The sequence below is a fragment of the Astatotilapia calliptera genome, chromosome 14, assembly GCF_964374335.1.
Source record: "Astatotilapia calliptera chromosome 14, fAstCal68.1, whole genome shotgun sequence".
NCBI lineage: Eukaryota > Metazoa > Chordata > Actinopteri > Cichliformes > Cichlidae > Astatotilapia > Astatotilapia calliptera.
This window is the reverse complement of record NC_137435.1, coordinates 29052925-29072526: the sequence shown is the minus strand read 5'-3', so window position 1 is coordinate 29072526 and position 19602 is coordinate 29052925. Positions and strand designations below refer to the sequence as shown.

At 40.0% G+C, this 19602-nt stretch overlaps 1 long non-coding RNA gene and 2 pseudogenes across 3 annotated transcripts; 2 read left to right on the top strand and 1 right to left on the bottom strand.

Moving 5' to 3' along the window:
* Positions 1-897: 897 nt before the first annotated feature.
* LOC145420083 (uncharacterized) lies at positions 898-4118 on the bottom strand. The gene is made up of 2 exons (XR_013901366.1): positions 2068-4118; positions 898-1857 (listed from the first exon to the last, which is right to left on the bottom strand). It is a non-coding gene; the product is annotated as an uncharacterized LOC145420083 (long non-coding RNA).
* A 1884-nt stretch (positions 4119-6002) lies between these two features.
* LOC145420069 (spastin pseudogene) lies at positions 6003-9608 on the top strand (annotated as a pseudogene). The gene has a single exon (XR_013901361.1). The product of XR_013901361.1 is annotated as a spastin pseudogene (transcript).
* A 3931-nt stretch (positions 9609-13539) lies between these two features.
* On the top strand, positions 13540-18389 carry LOC145420067 (spastin pseudogene; annotated as a pseudogene). The gene has a single exon (XR_013901359.1). The product of XR_013901359.1 is annotated as a spastin pseudogene (transcript).
* Positions 18390-19602: the final 1213 nt, after the last annotated feature.

Below are 19602 nucleotides of genomic sequence, written 5' to 3'. Positions count from 1 at the left end.
CAAACTATTTACATCGCACCACACAGCTGTCATCAATCTTTAACCACAACATGAAACATTACAGGCTATTTAGAGCAGCACGTTGTTTCGAGAAGTATTTCCCAACAAGTTCAGGAAGGCACATTTTACGAAAGAAGTCTTGTGCTTTCTTTAAGCGCGGTTTCCAGAAATCCACAGCAGGGAAGACGCGAGTCACAGCAAGGTCTCTCTGTGTCCACACAACGAGGCCACAGTGGCTGGCGCCCGTAACAAAGACTCAGCGTCTCTGTTGTGTAAACACGCCAGTGATTGGGGTAATGTGGGTGACTGTGTAGTGTAGTTGGTGTAATAGTTTTCGACTCCACACAGTCACTGCTTTGCTGTGCTTCTGCAGCGTATCCAGTAATGGTGACAAATCCTCCAGCGTTGCAATAGGAAGCTGCTCTTAAGCGCAGAAAGAATTGTTTCCAGGGATTTCTATTTGTATCCAGCTTGGCGTGCAGGATCCTTTGTGTAATCTATGCTTACATATGTATTTTACACACAGACAATGTGAAAAATACAACACATTGCTATGGATTGATGCTGAAAGTGCTAATTGCACTAAAAAATTTAGCTGAAAAAAATAACACCAACTAAATAGATAAGCATGTCTGTTAACAAAAACCCCCAAACGCTTTACCCAACTGGGGTTTTTCAACTACCTCACTGACAGAATGAGCCCAGGTATTGCCAGTGCCACTGATGGAAATGAGCCACAGCAGCTCTTCAGCACCTACAAATGAGACCTGCCCACACCAACAAGCAAGAAGGGAGACCAGGTGGCGAGCATCGCCACACTTTCCAATCCAATAAACTACCATTGCAGTTAGTAGTAAGTGGTTGATTAGTGCAGCAACAACAAAAACACACTGAATGTCATTTTAAAATACACAAAATGTTTTATTTTACATTCTATCGAAGTTCCTGCTGGAAAGTGCTGTACTGTACAAGATGCTTCCCTCACCGCAAACTCAGGTTTACTGCTGGATAAATTTTATTTCCACATTAGTCAACTCAACAACCAAGACAGAGCACAATAGAGACAATAAGGGGGTGGCTGTAGCTCAGGCGGTAGAGCAGGTCATCTGCTGATCGGAAGATTGGTGGTTCGATTCCTGGCTTCCCCCAGTCTGCATGCCAAATATCCTTGGGCAAGATATTAACCCCAAATTGCTCTCCGATGCATCCATCGGAGTATGAATGTGTGTGAATGTTACTTAGAAAGCACCTAGAACAATGTGCTTGTGCGAATGGGTGTGAATGGGTGAATGCACAAGTTGTGTAAAGCGCTTTGAGTGCTCAGAAGAGTAGAAAAGCGCTATATAAGAACCAGTCCATTTACCAATATGTGCACTGGTCTAATGATGTTTATGGCTCCCAAAGTATCGAGTATTGAGGTCTATTGCACTGTTGACTATTTACAAAAGTATTGCACAAAAGGTATTGCACAGTGAGGTGAAGAGGCACTACAGCTTAGTTGTTCCCCCCTCCTTTGTCCTCCTGTTTCCCCTCCCTCTCCCCTCCAGAGAGGAGTTAAACAGTCTGATGGCGTGTGGGACAAAGGAGTTTTTAAGTCTGTTAGTTCTTGTCTTGGGGAGAAGCAACCTGTCACTGAACAGACTCTTCTGGTTGTTAATGGCCGTGTGCAGAGGATGCCTGGCATTGTCCATAATGTCCATCAGTTTCTTTAGTGTCCTTTTCTCTGCCACTGTCACCAGGGTGTCCAGCTTCATGCCGACCACAGAGCTAGCCTTCCTGATCAGTTTTTCCAGCCTGGATGAGTCCTTCTTTGCTGTGCTGCTCCCCCAGCACACCACAGCATAGCACTTTAAGAATCTAAAAGATAACAAAATCTGATAGGTAAAAATAACATTTTGAACCAACTAGGTGGTTCCCAAAAATCTGGCGTGCTGTGAGTCCTTAAAAAAATTGAGGAAACCGGAAAAGTAGCAGGACTAAATAACTCTGTACAGCAGATGAACTGTATCTGGAAATCATGTCCTTAAGATGTAGAAAAATATAAAGAAAAGCAAAGACTTGAAGTACCTGAGAGATGCACTGGCCCTTTAATGGATCCATCTGCTGTTTGCTGAAGCCTCATCAGAAACGGTCTCAGTGGAAGGCTGTCAGGAAGCCATTTTTAGTGAAGAGAAACAGGGAGAAAAGGCTGAGGTATGGTAAATTACACGAGAACTGGACTATATCAGTGGCAACAGGTCTTACAGCATTATGAATTCATATTTGACATTTTTGGTTCAAATAATTGTTGATATGACTCCAACAGAGGGTGTTTACATCCATCTGTAAAACACGATGAAGGCTCTGCCAGTGGTGTTGGGAATCTTGAGAAAGCTGATGGAAATATGAACCAGATATTAAGATTTTCATTAATCATGCAGTCCCAGCTGAAAAGCATCTAGTTGGAAAAGGCATATTTTTATTCATTACGACAATGATCCCAAACACACGGTGAATACAATAAACGTATACCTAGATCAGTCATGGATTGGCCTCCCCAGAGCCCAGACCTCAACATTTATTAAAGCAGTGTGTTCCGGAAAGAGAGAGTCCAGGCTATGTTCGATAGTAAAGGTGGCCATACCAAATATTGACTTTCAAGTACATTTTTGCCTTATGTACTGTATTTCCATTTATGTTTGCACGTTTCAGTGAATTGCTCTGCCTATTTCCCATTTTCCCAGCAGAATATAACGAAATGAGGATGCCTCAAGACTTTTGCAATATTGTATCAGAAGGAGAAAAAAGGTGACAAATGTCCCAGTTCTTCGTGGTTAATCTTGTTAATGTTGCCTTCTGTTTTCTAATGGTTTCCTGCCAAAAACCCTAAAAAAGTGTTCTCCAACCTCGTGAATTGAAAACACTGGATTTGTTATAGAATAACTTCTAATTAGCTATTATTTCACAGAGGAAATAAGATAATCGATAAAAGAAAAAAAGACGTGAAAAGGAGACAATAAAAGAAGCCCCTTCCTTTCCCACATGTGCTAAACTTAGAGCCAAAGCCTCACCCTGCCGCTTTCCGCTTCATTAGAGCTGTTTAAACAAAACAAGTTTAAAATAGGGTTTCTATCTGAAACAGCACATGCAGTTAAAAGGCCAATGTGGAAAATAAATCCTTGTGATTATAGTTGAACAGGAAGCAGCACTTGCTCTGCCTTTCAGCCCCATTGAACAAGACGTCAGCAGCTCTATGGAGGTAGTTTAGTCTTTTTTACAAATTCAAAATTAAATATGCGAGCACTCAAAAATTAAGGTTCACTGAGAAATGTCCTCATTTTTTAAAAAGAAAGGCATATTCCTTGTTATTTAATACAACATTCAATTGATCAGAAATGTTAGAAATCATGGTAAATGGGCTCATCAATACAAAATCATGATTGTCTTTTTAATTGTATAACTTTGTAGACTACTTTTCCCAAACCATCACTCTAGTGCTCCACTGGCACCTCGTATTACTTAATGCAAGTAGTTTACAGGTGTTGTGTCGTGTCTTTCTACAGATGTAGAAAGGTCAGCTACTCAAGAGACCTTCCCCAAATCTCCCTCATCTTCATCTTCGTCAACGAGGCTCTGTCGGTGATCCTGCGCTCAGTCCACTCAGCTGTCAATCACACACTTGCTCAAGGAGGTCATCCTGGTGGACGACAACAGCGATGACGGTCAGTATAGATTAAATATTTTCTTCAGCTAATACCAAATAAGAAGAGTGGCTTTTTCGCCCTCTGATTAGAAGATGGTTTATAGTGAGTGAAACACAGAATTTCCATCTAAAATCCACTGAGTCATCAGCAGGATTTCTACTGAAAGCAACAAAATACACATCAAATTGTCATTCAGCATCCCAGAAATAATTATCTTATACAATAAGTGTCATGTAACCTGAATATAATTATATAATTAAGTTTTATATTATTATAAAACTGAAACTAGTGAATAACCTTTGCACTGTCCTCTTCCTGCTGTGACAAAACAAATTTCCCACGTGTGGGACTAATAAAGGTTATCTTATCTTATCTTATCTTATCTTATCTTATCTTATCTTATCTTATCTTATCTTATCTTATCTTATCTTATCTTATCTTAAAAAGGTGGCGCGGTCGTTGATGCTCAGGAAGCAGTAGACCCCCGTTGGTGTTGTTTAGAGTGAGTTGGAGCTTAAAACAGCACCGCAGGGAGCTGAGTGAGAACTTTTATGTCATCTCTCTATTTGCATGTGTGCTTCTGTATTTATTTATTTATCAACTGTGTTGTTGTGGTGATGAATTTGTATGTTTTTTATGTTTGTTTTCAGCTTTTGATAGTGTAGCAGTGACAATAGTTGGCATACATTAGTGGTTATTTAGGATAGGATGAGCTAATAAGCCATCATGTCTTTGTATTTTGCTAGGAAAATGGGAAATAGATGCAGCAGTTTACTGAAACTTGCAAACATAAGATGCCAGATGCATCTCTCAGGTTGTGTGTCAGTTTTGTGTTATTTCTTAAGGACACAACTTTCAAATTCTGTTCGTCTGCTGTAGATGTTTTTATTTAAGCTGCCAGTTCTTTTGTCCTCTACTTGTTTAGTTTCTTGACATATGTCAAGTTTTTGGCTAATAGCTCTTTGGTAATCACCTTGCTGGTGTGTTATCGTTGTCATTTTTTGTGCAGGAAACAAATTGTGTATTTGTGACAAGCTGCTGGTAATGTGCCAGTAACGAATTTGTCCCTTGAGTTAGGTGCCTTTATTATGTGTGAATGATTCATAGGAACAAACAAATAAAGGACTGCACTGAAAATTATAATAAAATGATGTCCAAAGAAAAATTTGAAGGAGCTTCAGAAAGCCTGAAGAACGTGAAATAAATTACAGAATTAAAAGACAGTTCGGTTCCTTGGAAGCAAAATGTAAAGACAAAATGTTCACACATGGCTCTATGCAACTAAATAAGAGCTTTAGGATTGTCTGAAAGTATTTGTTTGGGTTTTTGCTCGTAATTATCTGCTCCACTCTATGTTCACCTGTTCCTTATTACCCGGCTGCTCTAAAGTGATTTCTGCCAATCTTTGTCAGCTCATCTGTGAGCTTGTTTCACTCATGCGCTCTGCAACAGTCCCTCATGTTATTCTCTGCTTCACAGGTTTTTTACTCATTTTCCACCCCTTGGGCTTTGTTCTCCCAATATCAGCTTTATTTAAATAAGCTTTCTTTATGGTGGTTTTGCTGATTTTCTGTATTCATTTGGAAAAGCTTACAAACCTAACACAAATAATTGGGGTATAACCCTCAATCTCATTGGGCCTGTTTGAGTGCACATATGTCAATGAACTTAAAAAGGGCTAGTATGTGCACTTTGCTAAAGAAATGCTTTGATTATATATATATACAGTGAGTATATTTTCATAGGTACAGTGGGGCAAAAAAGTATTTAGTCAACCACCGATTGTGCAAGTTCCCCCACCTAAAATGATGACAGAGGTCAGTAATTTGCACCAGAGGTACACTTCAACTGTGAGAGACAGAATGTGAAAAAAAAATCTTAGACTCAGACCCTGTGACAAGGTCTGTGAAAACCACGTTTTTATGCCTGAAATACTACAGTACTACACTCCCACCAGATGAGCTCATGCAGCCTGTCACGAACCGGGACATACAACCATGACAAAACAGGAGATGCACACACAATTTATTGTGTTATTAATTTAGATCAACTGTGCTAATATAGTATACCAAAATGAAAACAATAACTCAAATTTCAGATATTTGAGGTTGTGCTGAAAATAATGGTGCCAAATAAGGCAAGAAAAACATATTTTAAAGGTGAAATATAGAGGTAAAATCAAAAATAGTCAAGAACGGCCAATTATACCCTGGACCACAGAGGGTTAAATTTGAAAACGGTTTAAAAAAAAACATCCCCATTCTAAAATGTCATGTGACAATCTGATTCATGAAGAGTGATGATGTCACAAGGACATGTGATGATGTCACAAGCACATGCCTTTGAGCCTTTGAAGTTTTTCTATAAATAGGGGTCAGGAGCAGCAAGTTTTAGTCAGTTTGTTCGCAGCCTTCAAACGTTCGACCAGAGCTATATTTGAAAGTATTTGTAAACCTCTGTAACATCACGCTCCAAAGCCCTGTGACGTTTCTGTGTTCTGTGACGTTGTCCCAAAGAAAGACCTTTAAATGCGATAAATAGCCTAAACGTTTTCGTTTATGACTAGTTTACCGTGTTATGACTGTGAACAGGGGGGAAGTCGCGCAAGAGAAATGTCGACCAAAACAATTGCAAGTAAGCCAAAGTCAGTTCCTAAAAGTCAACCCGCAGGTGTTTCCACCACCATCAGACCCTCCACTTCTGTAAGACCTCCATTAAGAATAACTGATGCAAAGAAAACCGCTCGGGTGGGAAAAACTCAGAATGGAAGACCGGCAGCTGTGAAACAGCCCCCGAAGAGGGATATGAAAAAGAATGTGGACAGTAAACTGGTCAGCTTAATTACAAATGAAATTGTATACAGTGGAGCGACTGTGTCATTTGATGACATCGCAGGGCAGGATCTGGCAAAGCAAGCACTTCAAGAAATTGTCATCCTTCCTGCCTTAAGACCTGATCTCTTTACTGGTCTGAGAGCTCCTGCACGTGGCTTGCTTTTATTTGGCCCACCAGGAAATGGGAAGACCATGCTCGCCAAAGCAGTTGCTGCAGAGTCTAATGCAACATTCTTCAACATCAGTGCTGCTAGTTTGACCTCCAAATATGTGGGAGAAGGCGAGAAGCTCGTACGAGCACTCTTTGCAGTTGCAAGAGAGAGACAGCCCTCAGTAATCTTCATCGATGAAGTGGACGGCTTGCTCTGTCAAAGGAGGGAGGGGGAGCACGACGCCTCTCGCCGTTTAAAAACTGAGTTCCTCATTGAGTTTGACGGGTTGCAGTCAGGAAAGGATGACAGAGTACTTGTAATGGGAGCAACGAACAGGCCCCAGGAGCTCGATGAAGCAATATTAAGGCGCTTTGCAAAAAGAGTATATGTGACCTTACCCGATGAGAAGACAAGATTTACGCTGCTGAAAAATCTTTTGGGAACGCACGGGAGTCCACTGAGCCAAGACGAACTGTCCTGTCTTGCAAAAGTGACTGAAGGATATTCAGGGAGCGATTTGACAGCATTAGCCAAAGATGCTGCACTTGGCCCAATAAGAGAGTTGGCACCAGAACAAGTCCGTGTTATAGCTGCTGCTGAGGTGCGCAACATTAAGATAAAAGACTTTGAGGATTCTCTGAAGCAAATCAAACCAACTGTTAGTCCAGCAACTCTTAACATGTACACCAAATAGAACAAAGATTTTGGTGGTCCTTCTTCAATAAATCCAAATCCAGTCAGGCTGGATGAAACAGAGTGCAAAAATAAAGAGCTTCTTCAAGAGAAAGAGCAACAGGAAAAAGAAAAAAAACGTATTCTCCAGGACTTGGAGAGAAGAAATCTACAACTGAACAAATTAATACAATGAAGGACAGAACACCTGAACTGGAAGGAGAAGTATTGGAAAAACGACGTTCAAAGATGCAGCGTAGGATCAATGAAATGGCGAAAAAACACTCAGAGGTCATTAATGAGATGTTGTTGAACTCAGACAACTTGAAGTGTGAAAACGCTGAAATGCTTGCACAAAAGCAGCAACAAGAGAAAATAAATGAAGACCTGCAGCGTAAGCTTCAAGAAATCACAAGAAGAAATGAGCAGTTAGAAAAGATGCACAAGGAAAAACAACAGCAAAATACAGACAAGTGCAATCTATTAAAAGAAATGGAGCAAAGATGCCAGAAACTTGAGAAGGAAGTTGAAGAAACAACCGATCAGTTGAGAACCCTCATCCTAGAGAAAAAAGTGGTCGTGGAAAAGCTCATGGAAAAGAAGAAAAAACGTTTCCGCTTCTTCTGGAGGAGGGACACTCCTGCTTTTTCTACTCTTTCTATTTTTTCTACTGCTGACGTCACCTCGTCTCCCTCCACCTCTGTTCCATCTTAATTTTCACCTCTCCTCTCCCCTTCTCTCCTAACACTTCTTCCCTCTCTCCTTCATCTTTTTTCACCCCAACCAGTCCCGGCAGTTGACTGCCCCTCGTGAGCCTGGTTCTGCCGGAAGTTTCTGCCCGTTTAAAGGCAGTTTTTCTTCCCCACTGTCGCCTAGTGCTTGCTCAGAGGGGATTGTTGGGGTTTTCTCTTTTCTTTTTTTTCCCCTTCTTATTACCATTTTCCTTTATTTACCGATTTGTTTTGTTTACTTTTCTTTTACGTTGTTTCTTTATTTACTTGTTTAACTTTTTTTCAACTTATGTAATAAACTAATAAACCAATTGAATTTATCCTCTGCGTATTTTACATCTAATCTTTAAAGAATATTTCCAAAACATTTTCAAACATCACGATCTGTCTTTTGTTTGCTTGTTAAAACCCCGTAAATGGTGAAGTAAAAACCCTGTGATATGGTTTAAAACATCAAAATAGACTAAACAACTAGTCTAAAACTAAGAGACACAGGATAAAGTTGGTGTGAAGGTTTCAGTCTGTGAATGAATCTAAGCACCATCACCTTAACTTTAAATTCATCTCTGTTACCCTCTTTGTGACTGAACTCTGACCGTGAGCACCACAGCCACTGCGCACCAGTCACACGCACTTTAAATCCATCACAGTAAACCAGTTAGTTTACCTCAGTTTGTTTTGCAGCACATTTCACAACATGCAAAAGCATAATGTGCCATGTACAGACTCAAAATCTGATTTAAAAACATGAGGACTGACCTGTAAGCTTTACATTTACAGTTTATCACATACCACTGAGCAGTTCTTACCTGTAATTCTAAGCCCTCTTCTTCCTTTTCTGGTTTAAAACATCAAATTAGACTAAACAACTAGTCTAAAACCAAGAGACACTTAAATATTAAGTTAAACCTCTGGGGTTGCCGGACGCGCCGGCGCGTCAAAATCACATGACCAATTTAAGACGACACAGCTACAAGATGCAGCGATTCAGAGGCTGTATCCCAATTCAGGGTCTGCAGCCTTAAAGGCCGCATTTTAAGGCCGATTACGTCACCATGCCAGTCTCCTATTGCCAGAGGCTGAAGTGTGTGTGCAGTCACCAGGTGATAATCTGATATCGTCTACTTCCCCACTGATGTTAAGTAATATGAAAAAAATAATGAATCCCACCTTAGGCCGAATGTGTGACTCTCTTCGTAGTGGAAGAGAGAATGAATCTTCCCATCCGAATTCACGGCAATCAGTCTGTCAATCAAATCCTGTGGAGTAAAATGAGAGGCTTTGAACAAGAATGCACCGGATAGGGTGCAAAACGAAAACTGTGTGGAAATTTACAATGGGTAAGGTGGAGAACGTATATCAGTCTCAGTGTGAGAGGGTTTATTTGAATGCGTTTGAAGTAAAACAAATGGGTGGGTGGTGTTTGGAGGCCAAATAAAAAGTGCAAACATGCCCTCAGATGGATGACAAAAAAAAACTGCAGTGTGTGGAAAAGAAGAAGAAGAAAAACACTTACAGGTATGGAGGTTGGCATCTCCCTCAGGGTGTATTTGCTTTTGTTGGCCAAAGACTGTCGGCCCAGCAGTTGCCACACCGACTGGGAAGAGGAGAGGAGGTTGACCAAGTACAGGAAGGACTGAAGAGGAAAGTAAATACAGCAGCTGTTAGAGAGAAAAAATGTATTTGCTTTTAAAGACCATTGTGAATGCATTTGTGCACGTCATGGATTGATCAAATCCTAACACATAATAATAATATAACACTATTCAACTACAAACACTACCGATAATATGACAAATAATATCTGTAGTATTCAAAGCAAAACAAAATGTAAAAAGAATTTATGATTGCAAAGATAAAACATGGTTTACCACACTCTCAAAACTGAATAAGACATATATTCTGAGCAGAGTGGTTGAGCAGAAACCTATTGCAGCCTGAAGAATATTAAACTACAGGAAAGCTCCCTGCATTTTTCACTGGGTCTGGTAGAACAGGGAAAACATATCATCAAAAGCATCAAAGGAAAAAAAGAGAGACACTTGCACAAACGAGCTACAACTTAGATTATATTAAACAGCTTCAAAGAAACGTAAAGAAAAAAACAAGATACGATGGATTTTTTTTCTAAAATAGAAATATCTATACTTTCATGTGTCTTCTGATGTTTCTGTGCATGTGTGAACTTATCTTCATATGTACTACCAAACCTCCTACTGTACTTAGCACAGATTAAAGCAAAGACTCGAGTTAATTCACCAAAGTGCTGGTGTGTGTATATTTAGTTTTCCTTTGACCTCAGCATATATGTATAACCCACTGATAAGGCAGACTTTAAAGTCGCCTGTGGCAGGACACAGTTTACACATCACTGGCTGTCCGTATTCACTTGGCTAGTCTCTCTGAGAGAGATGACTTGGCTGCTGTCAGAGGCCAAGCATCAGACACACACAGACAGGCTCACGCTGGAGCTTGTTGAAGCTTTCCTGAGAGAAATTCTGCCAAAAACATAACTAAAAATGCAGTCTTATGAAAGTAAAGCTTATTTGCCCAGACACCCATAAACCAATCAGCAAAAAGCCTTTCTTGTTAACAAAATCACTATTGCCAGTTTCTTAAATATGAATATTCACAAGTGAATTTTCTACATGGCTGCTGGTATCACAGCAACACATGGACCACTATTCTGAGTCCTGGGTTAATAATAATTGGAATCAATTTAATTTTAATCAATTTAAACACCTTTGTAACCAGTGAGCTAAAAACATGATGGAAAAGCAAAACTTCTAAGAGATCTGTGTCTGTACTATTATGTAGATATCTAAAAATTGGGGCATTGTGGGCTCCAGGAAGTTTCTCCTTCTCCCTCTCTCTCTCACACACACACGCACGCACATACATACAATACCTTAATGCAACTCCTATCTGTGGGGTCAATGGGAGTTGGTTTGGGACGGACCACTCTGATGTCGTCACTGCTGCACTCAAGAACAGACCATAGCTCTAGTACCAGGGCCCGAATAAAGCCTGAGACAGAACACGGAGAAATTTGTTGTACCAAACATTTATTTGAAATAGCAGCAACTAAAATTATTAACAGTGCTTTAATAAATAAACGACTGACTTTGTTATTGTGTGCAATCTTTTAAAGAAATCTGTCTTTGCATTGCTGGCACCGTTTTGATTGGAGGATTTGAATCTCAGGAAGGAAGGAATTTATAATGCCACTCCCTTTGATCCCATTTAATCTCTTCCCTGTTGCACTTTGGCCTGTCAGTAACTACATTTGAATTTTGCAGCTCAAGCTTGCACATAAAGGCTGGATAAAAACGTTAATGCAATCAAAATGTACGCAGCCCTCGCTGGAAAACTGGGGATACAGTACAGTACATAAATGATGAAGCAAAGACAAAACATTAGTGTCATGGAAGAAGAAATAGTCAGTGCATCACGGGAAGCTCCCAGCAATAAAACCTGCATTTGTATTGACACATAAACCTTAATTTGTGAGCAATTTTCAGTGTATTTCAGTTAAATTAACGAGACAAATATAACAAAAGGGATTTTATACTTAGAAGAAGAATATGAAATTGAAATATTAAACTAAGAAAACTATAAATACTGCAGTTCTAGAGTTACAGATATACAATTAAGCTTTGCATATCAGTGCTGTATAACCCAGGGAATGTACTTTTTTTTTTTTTTATAATTGAATAGTAATGGAAATCATGAACTGTTTTTCAGAGGTCATAGATCAAATGAGCAGTAGAGTTTTTCTCACAGAATGGTTCTTTCACATAGAAAGCAGTGTGTGCTGCAGGTTTAGCAAATGGCCCATCATTTGTAAGCTCTGTCTGGACTATATCACTTTTTGAGGTCATCCTTCTTTCTGTCAGACTGCCTTTTTATCGATGGCACAAACATATGTCACATCATGGAACACATGAGTGCTCCACAGCCAGCGCTGCTCAACACAGCAGGGAACTGTTCTTGCGTGGGTAAAGTCATAGGAGAGAATAGGTTTCAGAACGCAGCGGTGCTGTTATAAGCGAAGGGCTGATAAGTAATCAGACTTCTTTTCCCATAACCAGTTGAGTCGCCCCTTCTAGCCAATAGAAAGAATGCAGGATTAAAATATTTGTTCACTAGCTTCATTTTTTGACCCCTTTTGACAAGAGTACGGTATTTCCTGGAGCCTTTTGCATATGGATAAACCTAGTATCAGTATACAACTGATATGTGAATCCATTTATCAAAAAAGAACGCCTCTTCTTACTCTTTCTTACCCAAACAAAAACGGTTTGACAAATACATTTCTCCCTAAGCTGCCTTAAGTCTCCTTTATACCGACAACACAAAAACAACAACAACAACTTATAATATAAGCCTTAAGCATCACAGCTGACAAGTGTTTGTTGTGTCCAAATAACTGCAATAGTACCTGAACTGTGCAGAGCCACAACTCCCGGAGCAGTTGCTGCCACCTGTGTCACCATCACCCCGTAGCCAAACTTCTCGCAGCTGCTCACCTACAGAAAACACACAGAAATCTCATACCCCTAGAAATATTTCAGCCTTTCACTATCACAGTTTTTGGTTATCAGGTAAAAAATGAATGAGAGTTTGGAAAAAGGATGGAAAAGGTTTAGGTCAAATGTAGTACTAATGTATCATAAAGGGAGATGTGTAAGTAAATCTGGGATTCTGGAAAGGCACAACATAATGTAGTTAAACATGCTGTGGAGAATTTAAATTGTAAATTGATATTGGAGTGTGCAGGCCCTTCATTAATTACAACACAATGCCACAACTAAAAATAGACAAAATATAATTACATTCCATAATTAAAGTGTAATGCCAAACTAGAGAAGCAATTACAATGGTGCGTAAACAATGGCAGTAAATTAAGCCCACGGGGGATCAGCTAAGGTTTGCAGCAAGCCTGAGTGTTTGTGTGTTTACAATTTGAATCTTAGACTCAGACCCTGTGACAAGGTCTGTGAAAACCACGTTTTTATGCCTGAAATACTACAGTACTACACTCCCACCAGATGAGCTCATGCAGCCTGTCACGAACCGGGACATACAACCATGACAAAACAGGAGATGCACACACAATTTATTGTGTTATTAATTTAGATCAACTGTGCTAATATAGTATACCAAAATGAAAACAATAACTCAAATTTCAGATATTTGAGGTTGTGCTGAAAATAATGGTGCCAAATAAGGCAAGAAAAACATATTTTAAAGGTGAAATATAGAGGTAAAATCAAAAATAGTCAAGAACGGCCAATTATACCCTGGACCACAGAGGGTTAAATTTGAAAACGGTTTAAAAAAAAACATCCCCATTCTAAAATGTCATGTGACAATCTGATTCATGAAGAGTGATGATGTCACAAGGACATGTGATGATGTCACAAGGACATGTGATGATGTCACAAGGACATGTGATGATGTCACAAGCACATGCCTTTGAGCCTTTGAAGTTTTTCTATAAATAGGGGTCAGGAGCAGCAAGTTTTAGTCAGTTTGTTCGCAGCCTTCAAACGTTCGACCAGAGCTATATTTGAAAGTATTTGTAAACCTCTGTAACATCACGCTCCAAAGCCCTGTGACGTTTCTGTGTTCTGTGACGTTGTCCCAAAGAAAGACCTTTAAATGCGATAAATAGCCTAAACGTTTTCGTTTATGACTAGTTTACCGTGTTATGACTGTGAACAGGGGGGAAGTCGCGCAAGAGAAATGTCGACCAAAACAATTGCAAGTAAGCCAAAGTCAGTTCCTAAAAGTCAACCCGCAGGTGTTTCCACCACCATCAGACCCTCCACTTCTGTAAGACCTCCATTAAGAATAACTGATGCAAAGAAAACCGCTCGGGTGGGAAAAACTCAGAATGGAAGACCGGCAGCTGTGAAACAGCCCCCGAAGAGGGATATGAAAAAGAATGTGGACAGTAAACTGGTCAGCTTAATTACAAATGAAATTGTATACAGTGGAGCGACTGTGTCATTTGATGACATCGCAGGGCAGGATCTGGCAAAGCAAGCACTTCAAGAAATTGTCATCCTTCCTGCCTTAAGACCTGATCTCTTTACTGGTCTGAGAGCTCCTGCACGTGGCTTGCTTTTATTTGGCCCACCAGGAAATGGGAAGACCATGCTCGCCAAAGCAGTTGCTGCAGAGTCTAATGCAACATTCTTCAACATCAGTGCTGCTAGTTTGACCTCCAAATATGTGGGAGAAGGCGAGAAGCTCGTACGAGCACTCTTTGCAGTTGCAAGAGAGAGACAGCCCTCAGTAATCTTCATCGATGAAGTGGACAGCTTGCTCTGTCAAAGGAGGGAGGGGGAGCACGACGCCTCTCGCCGTTTAAAAACTGAGTTCCTCATTGAGTTTGACGGGTTGCAGTCAGGAAAGGATGACAGAGTACTTGTAATGGGAGCAACGAACAGGCCCCAGGAGCTCGATGAAGCAATATTAAGGCGCTTTGCAAAAAGAGTATATGTGACCTTACCCGATGAGAAGACAAGATTTACGCTGCTGAAAAATCTTTTGGGAACGCACGGGAGTCCACTGAGCCAAGACGAACTGTCCTGTCTTGCAAAAGTGACTGAAGGATATTCAGGGAGCGATTTGACAGCATTAGCCAAAGATGCTGCACTTGGCCCAATAAGAGAGTTGGCACCAGAACAAGTCCGTGTTATAGCTGCTGCTGAGGTGCGCAACATTAAGATAAAAGACTTTGAGGATTCTCTGAAGCAAATCAAACCAACTGTTAGTCCAGCAACTCTTAACATGTACACCAAATAGAACAAAGATTTTGGTGGTCCTTCTTCAATAAATCCAAATCCAGTCAGGCTGGATGAAACAGAGTGCAAAAATAAAGAGCTTCTTCAAGAGAAAGAGCAACAGGAAAAAGAAAAAAAACGTATTCTCCAGGACTTGGAGAGAAGAAATCTACAACTGAACAAATTAATACAATGAAGGACAGAACACCTGAACTGGAAGGAGAAGTATTGGAAAAACGATGTTCAAAGATGCAGCGTAGGATCAATGAAATGGCGAAAAAACACTCAGAGGTCATTAATGAGATGTTGTTGAACTCAGACAACTTGAAGTGTGAAAACGCTGAAATGCTTGCACAAAAGCAGCAACAAGAGAAAATAAATGAAGACCTGCAGCGTAAGCTTCAAGAAATCACAAGAAGAAATGAGCAGTTAGAAAAGATGCACAAGGAAAAACAACAGCAAAATACAGACAAGTGCAATCTATTAAAAGAAATGGAGCAAAGATGCCAGAAACTTGAGAAGGAAGTTGAAGAAACAACCGATCAGTTGAGAACCCTCATCCTAGAGAAAAAAGTGGTCGTGGAAAAGCTCATGGAAAAGAAGAAAAAACGTTTCCGCTTCTTCTGGAGGAGGGACACTCCTGCTTTTTCTACTCTTTCTATTTTTTCTACTGCTGACGTCACCTCGTCTCCCTCCACCTCTGTTCCATCTTAATTTTCACCTCTCCTCTCCCCTTCTCTCCTAACACTTCTTCCCTCTCTCCTTCATCTTTTTTCACCCCAACCAGTCCCGGCAGTTGACTGCCCCTCGTGAGCCTGGTTCTGCCGGAAGTTTCTGCCCGTTTAAAGGCAGTTTTTCTTCCCCACTGTCGCCTAGTGCTTGCTCAGAGGGGATTGTTGGGGTTTTCTCTTTTCTTTTTTTTCCCCTTCTTATTACCATTTTCCTTTATTTACCGATTTGTTTTGTTTACTTTTCTTTTACGTTGTTTCTTTATTTACTTGTTTAACTTTTTTTCAACTTATGTAATAAACTAATAAACCAATTGAATTTATCCTCTGCGTATTTTACATCTAATCTTTAAAGAATATTTCCAAAACATTTTCAAACATCACGATCTGTCTTTTGTTTGCTTGTTAAAACCCCGTAAATGGTGAAGTAAAAACCCTGTGATATGGTTTAAAACATCAAAATAGACTAAACAACTAGTCTAAAACTAAGAGACACAGGATAAAGTTGGTGTGAAGGTTTCAGTCTGTGAATGAATCTAAGCACCATCACCTTAACTTTAAATTCATCTCTGTTACCCTCTTTGTGACTGAACTCTGACCGTGAGCACCACAGCCACTGCGCACCAGTCACACGCACTTTAAATCCATCACAGTAAACCAGTTAGTTTACCTCAGTTTGTTTTGCAGCACATTTCACAACATGCAAAAGCATAATGTGCCATGTATAGACTCAAAATCTGATTTAAAAACATGAGGACTGACCTGTAAGCTTTACATTTACAGTTTATCACATACCACTGAGCAGTTCTTACCTGTAATTCTAAGCCCTCTTCTTCCTTTTCTGGTTTAAAACATCAAATTAGACTAAACAACTAGTCTAAAACCAAGAGACACTTAAATATTAAGTTAAACCTCTGGGGTTGCCGGACGCGCCGGCGCGTCAAAATCACATGACCAATTTAAGACGACACAGCTACAAGATGCAGCGATTCAGAGGCTGTATCCCAATTCAGGGTCTGCAGCCTTAAAGGCCGCATTTTAAGGCCGATTACGTCACCATGCCAGTCTCCTATTGCCAGAGGCTGAAGTGTGTGTGCAGTCACCAGGTGATAATCTGATATCGTCTACTTCCCCACTGATGTTAAGTAATATGAAAAAAATAATGAATCCCACCTTAGGCCGAATGTGTGACTCTCTTCGTAGTGGAAGAGAGAATGAATCTTCCCATCCGAATTCACGGCAATCAGTCTGTCAATCAAATCCTGTGGAGTAAAATGAGAGGCTTTGAACAAGAATGCACCGGATAGGGTGCAAAACGAAAACTGTGTGGAAATTTACAATGGGTAAGGTGGAGAACGTATATCAGTCTCAGTGTGAGAGGGTTTATTTGAATGCGTTTGAAGTAAAACAAATGGGTGGGTGGTGTTTGGAGGCCAAATAAAAAGTGCAAACATGCCCTCAGATGGATGACAAAAAAAAACTGCAGTGTGTGGAAAAGAAGAAGAAGAAAAACACTTACAGGTATGGAGGTTGGCATCTCCCTCAGGGTGTATTCGCTTTTGTTGGCCAAAGACTGTCGGCCCAGCAGTTGCCACACCGACTGGGAAGAGGAGAGGAGGTTGACCAAGTACAGGAAGGACTGAAGAGGAAAGTAAATACAGCAGCTGTTAGAGAGAAAAAATGTATTTGCTTTTAAAGACCATTGTGAATGCATTTGTGCACGTCATGGATTGATCAAATCCTAACACATAATAATAATATAACACTATTCAACTACAAACACTACCGATAATATGACAAATAATATCTGTAGTATTCAAAGCAAAACAAAATGTAAAAAGAATTTATGATTGCAAAGATAAAACATGGTTTACCACACTCTCAAAACTGAATAAGACATATATTCTGAGCAGAGTGGTTGAGCAGAAACCTATTGCAGCCTGAAGAATATTAAACTACAGGAAAGCTCCCTGCATTTTTCACTGGGTCTGGTAGAACAGGGAAAACATATCATCAAAAGCATCAAAGGAAAAAAAGAGAGACACTTGCACAAACGAGCTACAACTTAGATTATATTAAACAGCTTCAAAGAAACGTAAAGAAAAAAACAAGATACGATGGATTTTTTTTTCTAAAATAGAAATATCTATACTTTCATGTGTCTTCTGATGTTTCTGTGCATGTGTGAACTTATCTTCATATGTACTACCAAACCTCCTACTGTACTTAGCACAGATTAAAGCAAAGACTCGAGTTAATTCACCAAAGTGCTGGTGTGTGTATATTTAGTTTTCCTTTGACCTCAGCATATATGTATAACCCACTGATAAGGCAGACTTTAAAGTCGCCTGTGGCAGGACACAGTTTACACATCACTGGCTGTCCGTATTCACTTGGCTAGTCTCTCTGAGAGAGATGACTTGGCTGCTGTCAGAGGCCAAGCATCAGACACACACAGACAGGCTCACGCTGGAGCTTGTTGAAGCTTTCCTGAGAGAAATTCTGCCAAAAACATAACTAAAAATGCAGTCTTATGAAAGTAAGGCTTATTTGCCCAGACACCCATAAACCAATCAGCAAAAAGCCTTTCTTGTTAACAAAATCACTATTGCCAGTTTCTTAAATATGAATATTCACAAGTGAATTTTCTACATGGCTGCTGGTATCACAGCAACACATGGACCACTATTCTGAGTCCTGGGTTAATAATAATTGGAATCAATTTAATTTTAATCAATTTAAACACCTTTGTAACCAGTGAGCTAAAAACATGATGGAAAAGCAAAACTTCTAAGAGATCTGTGTCTGTACTATTATGTAGATATCTAAAAATTGGGGCACTGTGGGCTCCAGGAAGTTTCTCCTTCTCCCTCTCTCTCTCACACACACACGCACGCACATACATACAATACCTTAATGCAACTCCTATCTGTGGGGTCAATGGGAGTTGGTTTGGGACGGACCACTCTGATGTCGTCACTGCTGCACTCAAGAACAGACCATAGCTCTAGTACCAGGGCCCGAATAAAGCCTGAGACAGAACACGGAGAAATTTGTTGTACCAAACATTTATTTGAAATAGCAGCAACTAAAATTATTAACAGTGCTTTAATAAATAAACGACTGACTTTGTTATTGTGTCCAATCTTTTAAAGAAATCTGTCTTTGCATTGCTGGCACCGTTTTGATTGGAGGATTTGAATCTCAGGAAGGAAGGAATTTATAATGCCACTCCCTTTGATCCCATTTAATCTCTTCCCTGTTGCACTTTGGCCTGTCAGTAACTACATTTGAATTTTGCAGCTCAAGCTTGCACATAAAGGCTGGATAAAAACGTTAATGCAATCAAAATGTACGCAGCCCTCGCTGGAAAACTGGGGATACAGTACAGTACATAAATGATGAAGCAAAGACAAAACATTAGTGTCATGGAAGAAGAAATAGTCAGTGCATCACGGGAAGCTCCCAGCAATAAAACCTGCATTTGTATTGACACATAAACCTTAATTTGTGAGCAATTTTCAGTGTATTTCAGTTAAATTAACGAGACAAATATAACAAAAGGGATTTTATACTTAGAAGAAGAATATGAAATTGAAATATTAAACTAAGAAAACTATAAATACTGCAGTTCTAGAGTTACAGATATACAATTAAGCTTTGCATATCAGTGCTGTATAACCCAGGGAATGTACTTTTTTTTTTTTTATAATTGAATAGTAATGGAAATCATGAACTGTTTTTCAGAGGTCATAGATCAAATGAGCAGTAGAGTTTTTCTCACAGAATGGTTCTTTCACATAGAAAGCAGTGTGTGCTGCAGGTTTAGCAAATGGCCCATCATTTGTATCTCCAGTGTCTGTTGAAGTGTACAGTATCTGTGTGTGTGCATGACCGTCGGTGCTCTCTGCTCACTCGGGTTCAGAGGTACAGGGAGGAGGCTCAGCAGGAGTAGAGGCAGCTGCTTCATCACAAACATGCCAGGTGCAGGCGGTAAAGGCCCTTTCT